General features: G+C 34.3%; 1 protein-coding gene and 2 long non-coding RNA genes across 5 annotated transcripts in view; 2 read left to right on the forward strand and 1 right to left on the reverse strand.

Annotated features, from left to right (window-relative positions):
- LOC147839397 (uncharacterized) overlaps positions 1 to 20,572 on the forward strand; it is a 765,501-nt gene that overhangs the window by 646,762 nt on the left and 98,167 nt on the right. The window lies entirely within an intron of this gene.
- Positions 1 to 20,572, forward strand: part of ncoa1 (nuclear receptor coactivator 1) — a 112,116-nt gene that overhangs the window by 6,787 nt on the left and 84,757 nt on the right. For both annotated transcript variants that reach the window (XM_087298453.1, XM_087298455.1), the window contains exons 2-3: positions 16,471 to 16,644; positions 20,182 to 20,354. The gene's annotated coding sequence lies outside the window, so the exon portion shown is untranslated. The remainder of the gene's footprint in view (positions 1 to 16,470; positions 16,645 to 20,181; positions 20,355 to 20,572) is intronic.
- On the reverse strand, positions 2,850 to 5,856 carry LOC147839400 (uncharacterized). Of its 2 annotated transcripts, XR_015518813.1 has the most exons (7): positions 5,751 to 5,856; positions 5,519 to 5,599; positions 4,695 to 4,778; positions 4,520 to 4,574; positions 4,345 to 4,420; positions 4,094 to 4,270; positions 2,850 to 3,757 (listed from the first exon to the last, which is right to left on the reverse strand). It is a non-coding gene; the product is annotated as an uncharacterized LOC147839400 (long non-coding RNA). The 2 variants fall into 2 exon arrangements; XR_015518812.1 differs by lacking the exon at positions 5,751 to 5,856 and having other exon boundaries at positions 5,519 to 5,647.

The raw sequence follows: 20,572 nt of genomic DNA on the forward strand, positions 1-20,572 counted from the left end.
GCAAACTAGGTTTAAAATTACCTTCATAAAAAAAAAAAAAACAATAATCCAGTTTTACCTTTATTTTAAGAATATATGTTGTATAAATAAGTGAACTGTCCTGCCTTTAGTTATTCCTGAAGGCTTTTTTTATGAAATGAGCTTTCTTAAGGACATTTTAGCAGAGTGACTTAAATAATTCTTTGAATTTACCTATTCATTGTTTGAAGTTTTTGAATTGTACATTTATTATTGAAGTGTCATGATAATAGCCTTAAAAATAAAATTTAAATTAAAATAAAAAAATGTACTTTCAGGCTTTGGAAATTGTAGTCTGGACAACATGTCACTGGTAGTAAACACAAAACCCAAGCCTTTGCAAATAACGCAGAGATTGGTTGTATTATGTATTGAGATTGAATAATCCTGAGGGAATGACTGCTGTGGGAACTTGTCAACATTGAGCAGCTGTTTCAGAAGTCTGGAAAGTGGTTGAAAGTCAACACCTTCTTCTAAATATTTAGCATTTTGCCTCTTTCCATTACATTATTTTTAAAACACGTAGTTATCTGTAAAGCATGTGCATAAATAAGCTATAATGTTTAAGATGCCTTTAATTTCTTGCACAGCAACACCAGGAATTATCGCTAAAATGACGTTTATACATAAACAAAAATACCAAATAAATTAATAAAAAAAATCTAAAATATACTCCACAAATCCATTTAAAGTAAATAAAATACACACCAGTGATGGCATGGTGGCATAGTCGGTAGCACTGTCATCTTACAGCAAGAAGGTCACTGGTTCGAGTCCCGGCTGGGCCGGTTGGCATTTCTTTGTGGAGTTTGCATGTTTTCCCCGTGTTCGCGTAGGTATTTTCTCCTAGTGATCCGGTTTCCTCCATAGTGTATGAGTGCGTATGTGTGAATGTGAGAGGGTATGGGTGTTTCCCAGAACTGGGTTGCGGTTGGAAGGACATCCGCTGCCTAAAACATAAACCAGAATAGTTGGTGGTCTATTCCGCTGTGGTAACCTCTGTTAAACTATTTATTTACAACCTGCTTACATCTACGGCCAAGATTAAAAGTTGTTATTAAAATGCTATTTGTTAAACAATATTCTAGCATCCACATTGTTTCCATTAAATCGTCTAATACAGTGGTTCTCAAAATTTTTTCACCAAGTACCACCTCAGAAAAAAATTGTCCCTCCAAGTACCACCATAATGACCAGTATTGAAATACAGTAGCGTAGTAGGCCCAGTAAGGCAGCTACAACTCTGCAGTTTAAAATCGTGACAGATTAACTACTATTATTAAGATTTTTTATTATTATCAGCCACTTTAAACATTATAAATAGTTTGAACATTAACACTGTACTGTGCTTATATGTAAAAAAATAAATAAAGAAAAACCTGGAAATGTTGCTTGGACCTTATAAATATAGGCTATATGTCATCATATTCATATATGAACCATTTCTGATCAATTTTGAAATATATGTTGCATGTATATATGACATTGATATTGGATTACGCTGCGTACCACTAGAAGGAGGCCTGCGTACCACTAGTGGTACACGTACCACAGTTTGAGAACCACTGGTCTAATAGAAATGTTTTTCAATAAGCCTCCAAAAGTAAAACTTCCTTAAGCCTCATTCACACTACGAGTGACTCGCAGCGGCAAAGCGTCAAGCGACCTTTCTTTCAACGGAGAGCGAGTGACTTCCGGCAACATCCGTCTATGTGCGTGACAGCGACCGTTGGCAACCAAGTGGGCGTGTTGAGCAATGCGACAAAGTTGAGAAACCTTAACTTTATGCAAATAAAGAGTGACTTTCTTGAGCAACAGCCAATAGGAGCACCTGTAGAGCTCACGTCATCCTCTCTCAGCTCCTGCAGAGGCCTGTTGTCTTATTTGTGCTGTTGAAGCTTTTGCAGCAGTTCTCCACCCAGAGCCAAAACAAAGTTGCTGCTAGTGTGAATGAGGCATTATCCATCAATTCTGGTGTCATTGAGCAGTTGTACTGTACATACAGTGCTCAGTATAAATGCATAAACACCCCTCACATATATTTTTAAATTAATATTTTCTATAGGATGCTTTATAATGATATATTTGTTTATATATGTTATATTGGCGTACACCAAAGACAAATTTTGAACTAATCCAACAAAAACTTAAGATCAGAATCCAAAAAGGAGTACACCCAAATTAACATTGAGAAAAGATATGAAAATTTTAATAAGCAGGAAAAATATGATAATATTAAAGTGTAATTGTAAACAAAGAAAAATATAATATTAGAAATGTTGTATTTTATTTAATTTTTTTTGCAATAACTTTTGCAATGACTTTAAACGTATTATCTTTACATTCCTAAAGATGTTTGGTGACCAAACTCTTATTTTTAATGAGTATAACTGTTTAATAGAACTGTTATGTTTAAATGCACCAATTTTATTTGCTATATTTACTGAGAAAGGCCTAAAAAAAATGCTAGTTTTCAAATTCATTTATTCTCGTTTTTGCTAAGGACTCTATATTATGCATCAAATCAAACAAATTGACATTTAAGAATAATTTTTTTTGGTCTCCACACTCTCAGAAAAAAAGGTACAAAATTGTACCTTTTAGGGTACAAATGGCCCGTCACTGGGGTGGTACCCTTAAGGGTACAAATTTGTACCTCTATTTAAAGGTACAAAATTGTACCTTCTACATTTGTACCCTTTAAGGGACAATTTTGTACCACCACCGAAGGTACAAAAATGTACCTTTTTATATTATATAGCATTTTCAGGGTACTGACCCAGGCATTTTGATCCTTTGGTGACTGCATGCACAAATAAATAAACAAAATATTTTGGTTCGCAGATGTCCATTTTTATTTATTAATGTAGAAATATTTCATTACAACTCACAACTGAATGTGTCAAGAAATAAAATTACACAGTAAATATAAAGCAGACATGTAAAACAGTAAAAAGAACAATTTAGAAAACAAATAAAAATTGTTCACTCACTGTACAGTATATAATCTACCCTTAATACAAAGACCACAAGAATACTGTTTAAGATTTATAAACACATTACACAGGCTACATCAAGTACTTCACTTTATAAAGTCCAAAGTATTTGTCTTTATTCTGAATACTCAGTCATAATAAATAATTTGTCATCAAAATTTTCTCTGAATTTCAGAATGAAGGCAATGTTTCTCTATAAATTGCTTCAACAGTGCAGAAAACCAAATACATCAGTAGCCTCTTCCTCAACACCAGTAGATTACTCCTCATCATCCTCAAGTGGAGTTGTAATTTGTTGTAACACAATATGTGTTTATGCTTTTGATAAACATGACATGTCAAGCACTCATATCTGGAAAATGTTCTTTGATAGTCATTAGGACCACAAGTTATTTAAAAATTTGCTTTATGCATGAATGATAGCAGTGTGCTGGATTAACTTGATTGTGATTATACCAAGATCATGTAGAGAAACAAAAAACAAGGTTGATCGATTTGGTAACTGGAGTAGATCGAGGCTTGTCACCGTCCACCGTTCATTCAAAACATTCCACTGCAGAAACATCAAGGTGATCTTCTAATAAGATGGATATGTCAAAAATGTATATTCGTCCACATCATTAGCCCGGCCAATCGCAATCCCATCAACTCTGAAGACTGCCGTGACTCGTCTTGTTAACACAGTTGTCCAGTCGGTGGCCTCCTCCTGTACTTGAACTGTTGGATGTGGTAAAGATGGTTCACTGTAATTGACAAAGCAATAATTACATTAATATCAGTCACTCTATCACTGATGAAGAGAAAATCAACATGCATAGAAAGTAAAATAATAAATATTCACCGATTTAAAAAAAAAAAGTATCACAGATTAAAAGACTAATATAAATTTCATTCCTTCATTCAATTTCTTTTTGGCTTAGTCCCTTTATTAATCTGGGGTCGCCACAGTGGAATGAACCACCAACTTATCCAGCATGTTTTATGCAGCAGATGCCCTTCCAGCTGCAACCCAGTATTAAGAAACATCCAGACACACTTATTCACACACACATTTATACACTACAGACAAATAAGCTTACCAAATTCAGCTATAGCGCATGTCTTTGGACTTGTGGGGAAACCGGAGCACTTGGAGGAAACCTTCACGAACACTGGAAGAATATGCAAACTCCTCACACAAATGCCAACTGACCCAGCCGAGGCTCGAACCAGCGACCTTCTTGCTGTAAGGTGACAGCACTACCCACTGCATCATCCTAATATTAAGAATATCAAGCATTATAAAATGCATTTATTACAGCATATACTAAACAGAAAACAACATACACACCTGAGCACAACGAAATGTTGAAGTGTCTCGCTTAACAAGGCTGGCAACATGAGAAGTGCTGCTCTAAAATCAATTCCTGGAACATAAGATGTGGCATACAAACAAATATGAAGGAATCCATCCAAAGCTAGAATTTAATAATATTAATCAAGTGGAGAAAGTTTAGAAAGAGTACCTTAGAGTCAGGTCCATAGCATTCTTAAGTTGATCTCTCATCTTTCGATGAAAACCTAGAAAATAATTTTAAACACATGGGTGTACATTTATTGTTGTTTGTAAGTAAAAACCTACAAATTTAAAATAGTATGTAAGCCATTAAAACCATGGTATAGATAATGAGACATACTTACATCTTGTAACTGAGCCATGCTTTCATATGACATGCCTTCATTGCTCTGATGCTGTTAGGCTGCATTCTGTTGTTCAATCTTGTCCTGAAATACAATTGGAAACTTCATAAACTTCAGGAAAGCAATAAGATAAAGCAATAACTATTTATTTATAGTATTTTATTTATATATAAGTATAACGTTAAACGATAGTAAAGCACCAACAATTCTGGACATGAGAGCTTGTGGACACTCCTCAACATTAATGTAACTTAGACACTGAAACGAAGATATGTACAAGCATACACACGCCACGTTTGTAACTAGCCACGTTTACATTATCAGTCGCTTTGCCGGTGACAAAATTGTGATTTTTCTTCACAAAATGGCGGTGTAACTTATATAACCGTCTAAAATTACATTTCCGCGGTCAACCGTGGCTAGAAAATGGCCTCAAAATATAAAACATTATCGATAATTACAAATTCCAGTATTAATAACAAAAGGTTTTATATCAAGGTATATGAAGACTTTAGTCGCGCGAGCTCCGGGCCACACCGCACATTACTCACGGCCCGATTCCGGTGCACGGTTACGGCAGCGTCGGCTCGCTTCTGCCGCCGCATCTGACCCGAGTAACGATACAGCAGACGGACTCGGGCAGGCGAGAATCTAGCCGCAACTGACCAAAGTGTATTTTGCTATCTGGGTTGCGATTATATTCCGCCGTGGCAACACTTTATTAATAAAGCAGTAACGTAACGTAACATATAAGGCGCGAATACGTAACGTAGGCGATAAAGGGAACTTTTACACCGAGAAAACTAACAGCATATAGTACTTACCTTCTATAACGTTATGTCCCTCGGTGACTTCGATATCACGTTGTATTAACTTCTTTAATAAGCTGCAGACATCTTAGCAAACTCCATCATGCAGGCCAACGTAACGTTACACCAGCCAGCCCGGAGCACTTAAAGCGGGGGAAAGCCGAGACCAGAGAGTCAGACAAAATCAACAGAACACGGCTTCACCTGTAAAAATGAGACTGAAAATATATCTTTAATACATTCTTACCTGAAAGTGTGGACTCCAAAATAGACTTTTCTTTGAAAAGCGTGCGAAGTTCTGTGTAAACAGCCAGCATACTCAACCGACCGCCTCAGTAACAAACACTACTATCACGTCTCAACAAGCCAAATTCTTAAAGAGACAGCAACATCACCACCTGTATGAAGATGCTGTCCTTCTGCATGGTTCTTATTCTACATCCCATATATACTATAGGGACTTAAACAGTAAGCAAAGACCAGTATTTACGTTTTTAATGATTAAAATTACATTTAATTATAAATTAAATTATTAACATTTTTGAGAAAAAAATGTAATTTAAATACATGAAAAAAAATTAATTATTAAAATATTTAATTTAATCAATTTATTTATTTATTATATTTTTAAATTATGTATTTTAGTATTAATGTTTAGTATTAATACATTTAAATTAGTGTTATATAGTGTCTTGATCTTATCATGAGCTGAGGGTACAATTTTGTTCCTATAGGGAAACAAAATATATAATTGTACCTTTAAAGGTGCCAAATTGGTCCTTTACGGTACAATTTTGTATCCAAATGTGCTATAAAAGGTACAAAAATGTACCTTTCAAACCTAAATCTGGACATTTGTACCTTTATAGCCCATTTGGGTACAAAATTGTACCCTAAGGACCAATATGGGACCTTTAAAGGTACAATTTTATATTTTGTTCCCTCTAGGAACAAAATTGTACCCTCATTGTACCTTTTTTTCTGAGAGTGCATTTGCTATTCATTTCAATTTTATAAATGTTCCGCTTTACCAGTTACTCCACAGTCTGAGTGAAAACAAGAGATTTTATCGCCATCTTGATCGTTTCATTTTGTAAATTCAGATGTTCTTGTAGAAGCAGCAATGAGGAAGTTATTAGCTTGTTATTACTCCCTTTTGTTGTGTTGCACATTGTCCAGATCAATGTCCCTCGTCTTCTTTCAACAAAGCATACACATGGAAACATTTAAGGAGATCTGCTTCTGTGCCCCAAAAGGATTCTTCAGAGGTTATTGTCATCACATGTTATTGAAATATGTTGGGTTGGAACGTTTCCTGGGAGTCATTTCAGTTTATACACAGATGTTAAGTGTACGGTAATCATTATTTGGAGATGTTAGCCTATGTGCTAGTCAAGCTGTGGACACATTAGTTGAGTCAATATGTTTGTTCATTGAACAGCTGATCTTTTTTTTTCAAACAGACACTTGTGCTTTGATTTTTGTGAATGAAAACACAGAGCATTTTGTTTCATAGCTTTTAATATTGTGCTTTCTCACTGACTTCTAAAGGGCAGCTTTGCAGTTTTTTTATTTAATGTACTTAAAGTGAGACCTTACTGTATGAAACGTGGTTTGGTTCAATGATTTCTTAGCTTATTTCACAGTTAGGTCTCTCACAATAACTATTATTTGTTGTACGATATATAGCACATATTGTAATAAACAATATTATTGTCATTTTAAGACTATTTTATGCCACTCGTTATATAATGAGGATATAAAATTGTCACAATGAAAGTACTCTTTTCCAAAAAATTGTATTATTAAAAATATTTAATTTAATTATAGTCATTTTTACAATGTAATAATTAGGCATTGAAATCAGATTGTGAAAACAGAATGTGAAAACATTCATTTTTCAATATTATTTTCAGTTGTCAGGCAACCACATGAAAATAAACTATAGTAATTTAAAGTAAATACTTTAGTATTTTTTATCCACTTCTTATAGAGATACAGATGTTTGCACAATCAGTTTAAATTTTAGAATTTGCTAAAATGCTAGAATTGGTCTTTATGTATGGGCAATATATATATTTTAGTTGCATATGCGCCCAAAATTTTATCTATGCAACCTCAAAATATATTTGGAAGCATCTGTGCGAGTGCATAAAATTGTTGTGTGACCAGTTTTTACTGCAAAATGTTCACCACATTCGGGATTCGGGAGACATTCACGCACAATGCATCTCTAAGCTCTTTGTCTGCACTTGAAAGGCAAAATGCAGTGCTCAGGAATGGTTTAAAGTTGTCTTGTCAACTTGCTGCAGTAAACAAAGTCAAGTCCATAACGCTTGCCCCGCCTTCACGCTCTTCTTATTGGCCCACCACTGCTCTAGCACTGAAATATCAGCTGTCAATCACTCAGTCAATGCCTTCTGGCTTGGGATGACAGAGAGCTACTGCCGCGAAAAATGGTAAAGCGCTGAATATATATATATATATATATATATATATATATATATATATATATATATATATATATATATATATATATGGTTGTTAGTTTGATTACTGTTGATTTCAAATGCAATAAATATGTTTGTATAACACTTGTAGTAACAGTGCTTATAATTGGTGGGTGCGACTAAATTTTTTTTTCTGATGCACCTAAATTTTCAAAGTTAGGAGCACCGGTGCTACCAAGCAAAAAGGTTAATTTAGAGCCCTGATATATATATATAATTTTTACATTGTAGTTTCTTAAAGCAGGGTTCGACAATAAGGATGGCTCAAAATGTGATCTTGGAATCGAGAAGCAGTACGACTGACAAAAATAACGCGCAAGCAAAAGCAGGTGCTCGTGCACCCACAGTCCTGCTGCTTTCAAGAAATCAAGATAGAAAAAAATATATACATACATCCTTTTGTAAGCAGCAGTAGTAACTGCTTTCGTTTTAATTATTATTTGAACAGATTATTAACAGGCCTATAACATTAATTGTGTGCACTTGATCATCCTTTTATTATCACACACGTTATGTTTTACCCTCTTTCTTTTGCTTACAGTTATTTTTGTTAATACTGTTTAATTATCATCCTTTACAATAACATTGCTTTAATATGAGATTAACTCCCCATTTATGTGTAGTTAACTTCTGATCTGGGACCTTTAGCCAGGACAGATTAGTGTGACATGACATGACAATAAATCTTTTTAAATGCCAATTTAAAAAGAAAAAGCTTTGTTTAATAAAAAGTACATGTGCAGCTATTGCTTGTTTGGACACATTTAAAATTTGTGGCAAAGAAATTATTATTTATTTTTGGTGTGGTCAGAGATGCATTTGGTAAATTCTTAATATTAAGCCCTAAAAAAGTCATATGAAATAAAAACTAATTGCAATGCGACACAAATCATTTGCTTGTGCACACTGAGCAAGCTCATACACAACACACGAAAAGTGAAATGAATGAGAAGGCATGTGGAAAACACAACATCTAAATTAAATCATCTTAGCATGTCAAAGTCAAATTTATGCATATAAAATATATTTTCCAAACAACAAAAGTGTGGCTAATGAAAATGGCGAATGGCTAGTAATGTTGGAAATCTACTAGCCACAGTGGCTGGTGATCAAAAAAAGTTAATGTCAAGCCCTGTATATATATACATACATATTTTGTCATCATCAAAATAAAATAAATAAATCAATATTTAGTATTAATTATTTATGTAAATTCTATATTTAATAATGTATATATTAATATTCAACTTTGTTCACTCAAAAAATTGTTTACTTTTTTAAAATGAGCTGAAACAACTCAATTCTTCAGATTTTGTTCGACAACTTAATTGTTTTGTGTTCAATCCACTTAAATTTGTACAAACGTAAGTTAATTCAGTTCCTTCATGTTGTCCACAAATCAATTGTGTGGACTCAGCATTTTTTTATAGTGTGTTTGGTTGCATTTGAGGTTTGAAATGCTGCATCTGCATTTGCTTGCAGAATGAATACAACTGACTCATGCATTTATAATAACTTGTCCATAATTACCAATGCAGTTAATATCATTTCCAAATCATAACGCACACTTGCTTACATTTCAGGTACAACAGTGACTTGTTTTTGATGTTTTAAGTTTTTCATCATTATTTGGTATAATCAGCATATGATTTTGGTGTTTTGAAAACAAAGCAAGGTATTATGCATTATGTTTTCATAAAGGAAGGCAGATGGTTTCTTTTCAGCATTTAGTAATACTTGATAATGTTGACATTTTAAAGCTGAGATTTTCTTGAATTGATTACTTCATATGCTTGATTTGAATAATAAATGCTAGTGTTTATGCATGAAAAATAAAACAATATAGGAAACTCACAAATATATTATTTTCTAAATCATAGAGTTCATTTTATTTATTCATTTGCCATTAATGAGGAAGGAAAAACTTGTTTTTTAGAGCTTGATAATAAATAACCATGATGACATGTTTACAGTTGAACTCTACAGATTCTCTACAGATAAAAAAATTCTATACGGCAGTCCCTCGTTATTCACGGGAGTTACGTTCTGAAAATAACTTGCAATAGGCAAAATCTGAGAATTAGTCAGCTTTATTTTTTACAATTATTATAGATGTTTTAAGGCTGTAAAATCGCTCGCACACTTTATACACTTTTTCTCAGATAGTCTTAACATTTTCACACTTTTCTCTCTTGTTTAAACAAATGAGTCCAGTATTGTTCTCCTTATTCTTTGCGTACGAGAGGGCACAGCCATTTGAATCTTTTTGGCTCAAGACTACCGGTCTCATTCACTTCCATTAATTTTTAGACATAAAAACAGCTTGTTCTGCTGCTTGATGTTTCAAACTGATATTTTCTTATGATATTATTCTACTTTCCCTGTGTAGTAGTCATGCAAACAGTTGTTTGTAGAGCAAGTAGTTTGACCGTTTTCTGCTGTTCATTATCCCTAGTCATTTCTCTCATAGGCGACTGAATTGAAAGTTCTAAAACAATCGCGAAAACAGGTGCACTTTCGCATTGAAGAATAAGGTCAATAGAATGAAACCAAAGATCAAAACCATTTGATCTTCATGTATTTATTCCTTAATAGCGTGTAACTTTTACCTTCCTTTAGCATGCCCAGAAGTTATGGTTAGCATCCTTCTCTGCCTTTTGAGTGCTACTGCTGGTGCCTTTTCGTTTCGTTTCGTTTCGTTGACATTGTGAGGAGAAAACTTTCAAACATACAGTACAGCACTTGAGAGTCACACTACTAGCGGTCGAGATTTATGTAAATTTGGCAAGCTGATTGCATTCTGTACTGTATAAGAGAAACGGCACTGAGGAGATTGATTGAAAATGGTCTACAGCAGGTCAGGATGCAGAACACAATGCGCTGTAGAAAAAAAGCATGTCAAAGTGCACGAAAAAAATCTGTGAGACAGCGAAAAGTCAACCGCGTTATAGCGAGAGTCGCTGTATTTTTAATTTTTAGATTTAATACAGAATTGTCAATAAAATGACTATTTAAATTGACGAATTCAGCTTTTTATCAATTGAATCAATATTTTTTAAAGTTTTTTAAATGATATATTTTACAACAGCACTATAATTTTTAAAAAGTATCATTTATTGCAAAAATGTTTTTTTATTTGTTGTTAAATTTGTTAAATCAGCTCAACTGTAAAAACTAAAACATGAGTGAAAATGTATCTTGGGTGTATTATTAATTATACGTATATTATAAATAACATTTAAATACAGTTTAATATACAATAGCAATAGTTCTGTCATCAATCTTTTAGTTTCAGCATTTGATTTTTTCTCGGAGCAACTTAACTTCACACTATGTTGTGACTAGAGCTGGGCGATATGGCAAAATGCTATCTCTATAATTCTTTTCTATATTGAACAATAACTATAATAATATAATATATATATAAATAATATAATATAAATATAATATAAATAATATATTTTTATATAATTTTTAATACTTTTATTTTTAAGAGTATCCCTGCCATGACTGAAGGTGGTCACCGCTGGTGGGAAAGTGAAACAAGCGTACTAAACAATACTGGGTGACGCAGCATGACCCATGTTCGGCTGATAATTTTCAGTGGCCAAAAGTTATATCAACACAATTATAGATTCCTGTTGTTGCATATTTCTCATGTGTGATTGGCATTTAGGATCGATATCGAGTAAAAATGTCCAGAGCTTATCATGATTATCGACATAAGTTTTATCACAATTCGATGAGATATCGTTTATCAGCCCAGCCCTAATTGTGACCTGCAGATGCTGAAACTGAACTATGTAAGAAGACCTTGAAGACAGAACATATTATCAACATGTTCTCACTATAGTTGTTGTCATTTGTCACTGTTTTGGAGCACACTAGATTATAGATATCCTTTAAACAGACGGATACTAACATCTAATAAACTTTATTTTAATTTTATGGGACTTTTAAAAAGATATGAGATACATAAAGATATATAAGTGGTTTGATTAGCACTTAAAATGATATCTTGAACTTCAAATACCGCTACTGAATTAATATTGTTGGTATGGTTCGGGTATAAAGCAAATGTCCATTTGAAGCTTCATGGCATCATTTCTATTTGCCCTTTCTTAAGAACATTTTACTTCACCTCGCATATGTTGAGGAGAAGTAAAATCAGGGCTTGAAATTAACTTTTTTACTTGGTAGCACCGGTGCTCCCAACTTCAAAAATTTAGGAGCACCAGAAAAAATTTAGGAGCACCCACTAAAAATGATTAAGCACCGCTGCAAATTGTATTTTAAGGGATTTATTGTATTTTAAAACAACATCAATTAGGGCTAACAAAAACCAGAAACAACTATCTAACTAATGCTGAGATGACATTGATATTTGTGTGCAATAATTCCAAAATGAATGTTGAATAAATATAAAATATTAATGATGATGAAAATGACAATAATAGTAACAATGAATTACATTTCTCATCATCATGCTGACTTGAATGTGCTTGAATGCAAGTTTTCTGCTATAAAAAGTCTGTTACTTTATGAAAATAAATGTATAGTTTGCATCAAACAAAAATGAAGCATTGCAGTAAGAAATATTTATTTTGTACTGCTGTTTTATATGCATGTCAGTTTAATAAATAATATTTCTGTTACAAAACAAACAAAAGATTATAATAAATAATTAAATTCAAGGCTGAAAGCTCCAAAACAGTCATCAGTAACTAAATAAAAATATATACACCTCAAGAAAGAATAGGCAAAAGAAAGTAAGTAAAGTCTCACTTCTATCACTCTTTAAAAGTTTTGGTTTCAGTTTGTGTCAATTTAAATGTTCAGTGTGAGCTGATTTTCATTTTTGTGTGTTAGTTGAAAAGCAGGCGAGTCAGCCGACCCAATTTATAAGCAGGTTGAGCAGGATTCTTGGGGTGACCACCGGCGGAATACCGCTGTTTGTTATGAGCCGCAGTTTCAGTGTAAACTTAGTAAAGGCGAGCTTCTTTGGCGATGATATGTACAGTATTAGATTTGACTTTTAGCGGACATTTGCGCTGAACACGCAGTGAATGCAACGCATCGAGATTCGAGCGCTTTCTCCGAAAAGAACATATACTCGAGTGATCTCAGCTGGCGGATCAATATTCACCACATCATGATCGCTCTTATCTGCGCCTCAACTTTAGGTGGGGTTTGCAAACCTGCGTGCTTTAAGTTTTGACTCTTCAGCCGTTTGCATTGCCCGTGGTCATAAAAGCTCCTTCCCTGTCATCTGACACCGGAATACCTTGCGTGATTGATGGCTTATATAAACCAATATAGCGGCAGGGAAGAGCGATTCAGCACGTTTTTAGAAAAAATCAAAACAGGTCACACTACGACCAATTTTCGGGCGCATAGGCGACCAAAATGGTCGCAATTTCGAGCCCTGAAAATGTTCTTAATTAGCACAACAGGAAGTTTTTGATTTCATTTTCTCGCTATATAAAATCCTTGGATTTGATCACAGCTCACTAAAGATCAGCTGCTTGCCCGAAGCTTGTTTCAAAATAGATTAGTTCTCTCCTCATTTAATAGCTTCTTGATTTTTCATGAAACTTTGTAGAAAAGCTTGAAAGTGAGAGAAAGCTAAATATCATAACAACAAGAAAATGATTTGTGATAATGATGAAGTTGCAGCAAAATTTGCAAGTAAAAAGGCAAAAAACTTCTAAAGTTTTCTAGTGTAGCAATGCATGTTTTTTATTTTTATTTTGGTCAAGTCATTCAGTATCAGGGATTGTTTTATTTGTCATATTTACTTAACAATTATCAAAATATATCATTTTCTGTTTCATGTTTTCATATCATGTTGTTTCACGTTTTGCCTATTGTCATCACTATTTTTCCACTGCCATTTTGTTTCTTTCCCACTTGTTATCCAGCAGTCAAATACTTTTAAAATACTGTATGTTGCTGTTTATTTTGTTTGCCCAATGCTAATTTTTTTCCTGATTATTTCAGCCTAAAATTATGAAAAAATGGTCACCTTTGTCAATTTCAGCTATATTTCTTCAATAAAGGTCTGGCATTTCTTAAATGTTTATAAAAAACAACGTTGATTGAAAATATAAAGAAATTTACAGATCTAAGTCCTTCTTTATTTAGATTTTTTTGGGATCTCAAGAACCATTGGGTCGCACACACCTAAGCAGAAGTGCAGCATCGTGCTATGTCTGTAACAACTCTCGTGGTATCACACACTGCATGAGCACTTCTTGAATACAATGTTATTTAATATAAAACAATGCAGATGGCTGAAAGGAATTTGAACAGTATCCAAATCTATTTGGGAAATTAGTATATTGAAAGCTTCTCTAAATTTTCACCATTTGCTTGAGTTTTGCATTAAATTGTGGAATTGAGGGACTCCTTAGCACAAACTGCCTGTTTTTCTATTCATATTGGCAATTCAGCTTAATGGAAAAGTGAGGGATTTTGATATTTAGCTTGAAATTAGAAAATTGTAAAGAAATAGTTTGACCTAATTAATTAAACTACTTTTAAAGAGGATTTACAAATTAACAATAGCTACGATTTAATTACACTTCTTCTTTTATTGTTGTATTTTGCACATTCATTACCATTATTTAAATCTTTAGCAAAAAACAGAACAATCAAAAAGTGTAACTGGATATGGGTCGCAAATGTAAAGGAAAAGTTCATTAGCATATAAGATTTTTGCAGCCGATACAGAGTACCGATTGTGATACTTTCAGCTTTATAACGCATAAAGCACATTTTTACTCTTAAGTATGATACTTATGTGGAGATCTCATCTTACCTAAGAGAATAAATTAATGATTTGCATATAATCCCCTAAACACATTACTATTTAGGTGTGAACATGTCATGATCAGAAGCAGCTTAAAAAAATAGGTAGCATAGATTTAAAAAATGATAAGACAAAGCTATTAAGAAACGTTGCAAATGATGAAAGAAAAATTCAACATGTTTCAATCAAAAAAAGTTTGAGGCTCATATTTGATGCATAAGAAGTTAAAATACATGCATCATAATCCATTACTACTTTAATAAAAGGAAATAGGCCAATAAACTACTGTTTACTGCAATTAATAAATAAGAAGAAGTTATATTATTAAATATTCATGTTAAAAATATAATTTTTAAGCTTTTTTTATTCATCTAATATTTTCAGTCAGGCTGTAGTGAACTTGCAATATTGTCAAAAACAGAACTTTCAGTTCTAATTTATGTAAAACGGCTTAAATACATGCAAGGTCATTCAAATATTTAGCTCATCTCCAGCTATTGACTGCAGATCCGGACTGCCTCTCAGCAGCTCCTTTAGAGAGGGAGATTTGCACTCACGATATATCTTTACTGCGCTATTCATTTAACCTAACAATTGTAATGCTTAGAACATCACCATGCCTCTTGCGATCTGTTTTCTTCCTCATTCACTCATCACTATGATTTCTGGTGTAACATTATTTTATCTGATTTGCGGACATCCCAGAGCCGGTATGATTTTGCAGGAGAATTACAGAGCTTGCGGGAGAGGTCATACGATTGGATGAGACACACTAGATAGGGGCGATCGTTCCACAGCTGCCCAAAACACTGGGTATACAATGGGTGCGCTTGCAACAAAGAGACCGACGTGCCGATAGACTGTAAAAAGGTCACACCACATGTGTATATATTTAAGCTGCTGTGAAGCGTGCGCATCGATTGCTCACACCCCACACACCATTTACCTTCTTATGTGTTGCTGTTGTGCAGCTGTTTATTTACCCGGGTGCTCACGTGCGTCTTCCTCTACTTGTAAACAAACACTTACGATCGGTTCATGAGATCGGCCAGATTGACTATTACCAATCGAGTCATTAAATTTGTTTGATCGGAGCATCCCTACTTTGAATTAATTCATACAATTTGGTTGTTTTTTTTAAGCTAACGAGAAAAGTTCAATCACTATAGTAAAAAGCAGTGGGGACAGTGGACATCCTTGGTGTTAACGAAAAAAAGTCTGATCTAGAATATAATTCGAATTGGCTCGACGCAGCATAGCCTAGTTTTGGCAGCCAAGAATTCAGTGCATGTCTAATATCAACACAATTATCGATTCTTGTAGCTGCAAGTTTCTGCTGTGTGATTGACTCTTAGATCAATATCAAGTAAAAATGACCAGAGCTTATAATCGTTTTTGGTGATTCGATATGATATCGTTTATCGGCTCAGCCTAAGTCTGCATGAAAGGGGATTGTTTGGGCACTGTTGTTTTTGTTTTTTAATAGTCTACTATATGTAAACTCTAACGAAAAGAACACTTCTTAGAACATCAATGTTGCCTAAACGTAACATACGAGGTGCTCACATTTAAAGTGATGTACAAAAGTTGGTCGTTAGATTGCTTCAACTTGACAACACTGTTTTTTTCTTGTTCTTAAACTACAGGTTGGATTGAGCGCCCTTTACCTTCCTCCCTCCCCTAGTGGGATGGTTCTGCATGACAGGGAGGGTATGGTTCTCTAACCCCCCTCTCTGTCCTCCAGGTCCCATCCTGTAAACCCAGTAGACCACAGCCATAGTGATCTCCTCAATGAACATCCTTCAAGAGCTCTAGATCAAGTAAGTCAGTCACATTTCATTATATAGACTAGACCAAGGGTGTCCAGACTGTCCTGCATATAGTTTAGCTCCAACTTTCTTCAACACAACTGCCTGGAGCTTTCTAGTATACATAAAAAGAGCTTGATTAGCTGTTTCAGGTGTGTTTAATTGGGGTTACAGCTGAAATATGCAGGACACCGGCCCTCCAGGACCGAGTTTGGGCAGCCCTGGACTAGACTATTCGGAGGTGTTCCTGTTGCTGAGCAATAAATACAAAACAATGTGAAGACTTGTGCGACTGCCTTAAGGCTTCTCTCCTAATCATGAAAATATACATGGCTAAATCGTCGATATGCTGGATTAAGATCCTGTGGGGGGTCGAATCAAGATTGTGATCTTTTTTTCGATTAATCTTGCAGCCCTAGAGCTCAGTAGTTTTTTTGTGGGTGCTTCTAAAGTTTTGCTGGTGCACCTGAAGTTGGGTGCTACCAAGTAAAAAAAGTAAATTTCAACTCCCTGAAATGAGTTGACACAACACAATTCTTAGTTTTTTTGGGGGGACAACTTAACAGTTTTATGTTTAATCCAACTAAATTTGTAAAAATGATTGTTAACTTAATCAATTTATGTTGGGACAGCAGGAAGGAATTGTGTTGAACCCTGCATTTTTTGCAGTGTATGACCTCCAGCATTTAAAAGTTTCTTTTTCGATTTTCGTACACTCTGTACAGTTCAATACATTTTTTTTTCTTTTAAACATGCACAGACTTCTTTGAAAACATCAGATCTAAAATCCATTTAGTTTTTGCCTGTGGCACTAAAGCTTAAAAGTGTTTTAAAGGATATTCACTTCCATTGCTGCCGATGTATAATAGCAATGAATGGCGTAGATTGGTTTCATCTGCCATAGTTTTTTGTTCATGGGCAGCAAATGTTTGGCCACTTTTTAAGCATCAAGGTCCTCCATGAAGTTGCAGTCTGTGAAGATGTGCAGCTCTGGGTAGGCTTTATTCATGTGGCTTATAACTAGATGTAGTGTAACAGACCTTACTGTTGCTATGGCGATGAAACAAAAAAAAAAGATTTTGCACACACTAGTATCTGTGACTTTGGTTTTTGTGTCATTTTCACATTCACTGATAGCATGACTGGCATGTATGCTCGCCGTTATATAACTTCCTTTTACTTCTTCAGATTAGTTGCAGATAAATAGCAAGAAGTTTAGTTCACTGTATTTCAATAGAATCGTTTAAATTATTAAATTTAGATGCAAACTAATAATTCATTATAATTGCATAAGTAATCAATAATAGTAAAATACAGTTAAGTGATTTATAGTTTAATGTTTATTCATTCATTCATTTTCTTTTTGGCTTTGTCCCTTTATTAATCTGGGGTCGCCACAGCGGAATGAACCGCCAACTTATCCAGCATGAGTTTTACGCAGCGGATGCCCTCCCAGCTACAACCTATCACTGGGAAACATCCATACACACTCATTCACACACATACACTACGGACAATTAAGCCTACCCAATTCATCTATAGCGCATGTCTTTGGACTTGTGGGGGAAAACGCGAACGCGAATACGGGGAGAACAACAGCCGAAGCTCAAACCAGTGATCTTCTTGCTGTGAGGCGACAGTGCTACCCACTGCGCCACCGTGCAGCCCCTTAATGTTTATATTACAAGAAAATAGTAAACATTTTACATAAGGTAACAATAAATTGTAAATAATAATCAAACAAATATATTATTTTAATTGGATCTTATCTAATATACTAACAACTGTACTAGTGTTATTTAGAAATAATTTATATATTAATATTACTCCAAAATGATTTTGTTGCTTGTTCAAACTACTCATTTGAAATGAGCTGAAACAACACATTTCTTAAGATTTTTTTTTTTTGGAATAACTTAATTGTTTTATGTTCAATCCACTTGTTAAGTTAGCTTAATCGATTTGTGTTGGGACAATTGTGTGGAACCCTGCAATTTTTACAGTGTACGAATATTTTTGTTAGAGGCATTAATTCAAACAGCATTTGTTCTTTTCATTTCTTTATTATATGAACATATTTTAAGTTTTTTTATGATCTCATTTTAAATATCAAATTCTTTTTTTATTTGGAGGCTTTTTGCATTTAGTTGCAAAGGCATCACTTCAAATGGCCTGTTTATTATTATTATTATTATTTTTATTTTTTATGTAAAACATTTAATTTTTAGTTTTATTTTAAGTGATCTCATTTTTATACAACCCCAAATCAAAAAAAGTTGGGACAGTATGGAAAATGCAAATAAAAAAAGAATATTGTGTTTTCCCAATTTACTTTGACTCGTATTTCATTGCAGAAAATATAAACACAGAATATTTAACTTTAACTTTAATAGGACTTTAACTTTAATAAGAATATTTAACTTTAATTATTTATGTTTAGTCTGGTCAACTTCATTTCATATGTAAACATACATTCTTTCTGGTCATTCAGACACATACCAAGAAAAGTTGAAACAGGAGCATTTTAGGGGTAGTAATCATACAAATAGGTTAAATAATGATGTCATTTTAAAAAGGGGATGTCAACAGGTGATTGTAATTATGATTTGGTACAAAAGCAGCATCCAAGAAGGGTCTAGTCCTTTAGGAGCAAAGATGGTTTGCCAGTTACCCAAAATTATTGAAATGTTAAAAAAAGCGATGTTCCTCAGAAATATTGGAAGACATTTGCATATTCACCTTCAACAGTGCATAACCTCATTAAAAGGAATCTGGAGGAATTTCAGTGCATAAAGGACAACGGCGCAAGCCTTTGCTGAACTGCTTTGATCTCCAATCACAGTATTTTTCACACCCATTTTACAGGGACGCCCATGCATATATTAAGACAATGCAGAACCACAATCTGCACACATTACAAAGTCCTGGCTGCGGCAGAAGAGGATACAGGCACTTGACTGGCCTGCCTGCTGTCCTGACTTGTCTCCAATAGAGAATCTGTGGCAATTTTTAAAACACAACGAAGTCTCTGTACTGCAGCCCACCTTAAGACTTGTTTGCAGGAAAAATGAGACAGAATTACACCTGAATCACTTCATCACTTGGTGTCTTCAGTCCCTAAACATATTTTAAATGTTGTAAAAAGAAATGGCAACATTACAGACTGGTAAATGCTTTACTGTTCCAACTGAAATGTGCTGTAAGAACAATATTGGATCACCTATTTATTTTGAAAAACTGTAAAAAAAAAATAATGAGGAACTAATTACAGTAAATAATGTTTGTTGTAGTGTCTGCAATAAAATACAGGTCTAAGTAAATTTAGAAGTCACTATGTTCATTTTTTATTTGCTTTTTCCATAATGTCCCATCTTCTAATTTGGGGTTGTATTTCAGTTACTGGAATCTTTTTAAAGATTAATTTCTATCTTGCTGGAACACGATAATAAATGTGCTGCAGGACTAACAACAATTATGTTTTGCGTATTGTCATGTTCATATAGATGTCATATTCTAACAAAATACTTTCTTCAACTTCTTCTTCCACAGTTGCCATTGGTCATCCATTTAGTGCTGCCTCCCCCCGGTGGGATGGTTCTGCATAACAGGGAGGGTGTGGCGCCGTAGCCCCCTCTCTTTGACATCTCTCCCGCCTCATAAACCCAGTGGACCACAGCCATAGTGTCCCCTTCAATGAACATCCCTTTGGAGCCCTAGACAAAGTAAGTCCTCAGATCATGCAGAAGCTTGAAGCTACATTCAAATAGCCTGAACTGGCAATATTTGAAACCATTGCTTATTATTGGAGGTAATGTTTACATAATCGTCCAGTGTTATGGAGTAACTTGCTGTGATGGTATGAACTGGAATGCATTCTTAAGGTTGCAAATAGCTGAGCTGTTTTCAAAATAATGTTGCTCTTCCTGTAGAAAGCTATTTA

Source organism: Danio rerio, chromosome 20, assembly GCF_052040795.2.
Source record: "Danio rerio strain M-AB ecotype USA chromosome 20, GRCz13ab, whole genome shotgun sequence".
Lineage (NCBI taxonomy): Eukaryota > Metazoa > Chordata > Actinopteri > Cypriniformes > Danionidae > Danio > Danio rerio.